General features: G+C 46.8%; 1 pseudogene; it reads right to left on the bottom strand.

The window, feature by feature from the left end:
* Positions 1-1,380: 1,380 nt before the first annotated feature.
* Positions 1,381-1,811, bottom strand: LOC133051022 (DNA-directed RNA polymerase III subunit RPC10-like; annotated as a pseudogene).
* Positions 1,812-2,278: the final 467 nt, after the last annotated feature.

Genomic DNA, 2,278 nt, shown 5'->3' with positions numbered 1-2,278 from the left:
ATAAACCACAATGGAAAATAATATGAAAAGAATGTATCTATATGTATAACTGAATCACTTTTCTGTAGAGCAGAAATTAACACAGCATTGTGAATCAATTGTACTTCAATAAAGAAAATAATTATGGCCAGTGAGAGTGAAATGATTGACTGTCAGTATTTCTGCTGGGAGGGTCCAGTCTGTTTCTTTTTTTTTTTAATTTCATAAGTGAAACTTTATTATTAAGCAATTTGGCACAGGGAACCATATTCAAAATCCTGTAATAAATCATAATGGGAAAACATACAAAAAGGAATATGTATACATATATGAATACATGTACACTCATGTGTATGTGTGTCTATATATATGTACATACTGAATCACTACGCCGTACACCAGACACTACTACAACATTGTAAGTCAACTATAAAGTGAAAGTTGCTCAGTTATGTCCAACTCACTGCAATCCCATGGACTATACAGTCCATGGAATTCTCCAGGCCACAATACTGCAGTGGGTAGCCATTCCCTTCTCCAGGGGATCTTCCCAACCCAGGGACTGAACCCACATCTCCCACATTGCAGGCAGATTCTTTACCAGCTGAGCCACAAGGGAAGTAAACTATAATTCAACAAAATAAAGAGAGAGATTTGGAAGCAATTAAATCCAAGGCCCTGAGCAAGAAACAAATCTGTCAATAACCAAAATCCTGCCCCTGTGAGCCTAGAGTGTCCTTTTTCTCTTTAGAGTAGAAAGATGGACACAGAAAGTATTAAAAAACATACAATCTAATAAATGTACTGCAATTCTAGGAAACAAAAATACAAGTAATAAATAGAAATCCATGTTATTAGCAATTCTGCAACCAGTTTGGCCCTAAATATAGCAGTCGGTTTTGGGTTTAAGGTTTGATGTCTACTTCTTAAGGCATTTAAAACGCTGAGAAGATGATAACAAGACTGTTAACTTTAATTAAATATTCAAGATAAATTTTGATTAAGTTTGCAATTAACAGTTAAATACTGAGGGGCATCTAATGTACTAAACTAATATTTACTTTATTAGTTGTACAAACAATGTAAATATTAGAGTGTTGGCTGATGGTAGGAGAATATCAATTGCCCAACAAACGTAAAAGAGGAAGAACAGGGCCTTAAACACTCAGTTATGGATACTCCTGTCCACACACAGGATGGGCAGAATTTGGACATCAAGGAGTTAATCTGCTGACTGGGAGGCGGGCTATACTTCCTGACCCCCTGGGCAGCCACCCTTAAAGGGTCGGCTTTCCACCACACCAGCCAAGACCCTGGGAACACACGGTTCACACTGGCAGCTGGGAATACACCCAGGGCAGTAAAGCACGCAGACGCTGACGCAGCTGGGCCATCCTGGCCTCAGTCCCGCCAGCGGTGTCCGCACTGGGCGTTGCAGCACTTGCGGAAGGTGGTCACGGGCTCATCTGCAGAGCGGATCTGAAGCTGCAGGAAATAGGCTCGAGGGTGTTCACACTTGGGACGCGGCTCTGCAGTAGAGTCAACATTCTCCCAGGCAGCCGCTCCACCAAGCACATCATCCACTTCTTTCAGCTTTGGATACTGCCGATTTGCCACCTTGCGCGCGACGTTGTGCCCATAGGGGCAGGTGTTGTCGGCGAAGCGGCGGCAGCGCTGCCCCTCCTCGGCGATCAGCCCTTTCCGCATCCCGGGCAGAAGAGCAGCGTGGCCACCACCGGCCCGGCGCTCCCGGCAGCGCCCGCGGCAGCCCAGCCTGTTTCACAATTGTCTAATTTGTCTTCTCCTTGCTGTGTTGAGGGTGCTCTCTGCATGGTGCCAATCCGAGTGGTAAAGGACCAACAAAAGAGAAAAAATGATGGGGGGGCCTTCAAGGAGCTGAGCCGGTGGGCACTCTGGAGCTGGGGGGCGGTGGGGATGGTGGCCAGAGCTGGGGCTGGGACAGGTGACAGGTCTGGTTTGCAGGCCAAGAGCCTGGACCTTGTTCTGCAGCTCACAGAGGGTTCTGTGAGTGGGACCTGCCCAGGTGGATGTGATTTCTAGAAAGATCTGTGAGCACTCTCCGGAGAAGGGTGAGGCTCAGAGGGGTCCCTGGCCAGCGTGGAGGTAGCTGGTTTAGGCAGCAAGCCAGGAGGCCAGGAGAGGCTTTGAAAGCCCCTTCCATTTGAGGAAAGTTCTGGAGAACTCCAGAAAACTGGCCTTTGGAGACGGGGCTGGACTCCTGCCTTCATGGGCAGCTCTCATTATCACTCTCCCCATTAGCGATTTATTGTGTTAGTTA

The sequence above is a fragment of the Dama dama genome, chromosome 33, assembly GCF_033118175.1.
Source record: "Dama dama isolate Ldn47 chromosome 33, ASM3311817v1, whole genome shotgun sequence".
Lineage (NCBI taxonomy): Eukaryota > Metazoa > Chordata > Mammalia > Artiodactyla > Cervidae > Dama > Dama dama.
Note: the sequence above shows the minus strand (reverse complement) of the source record. Positions and strands in the feature narration are given on the sequence as shown.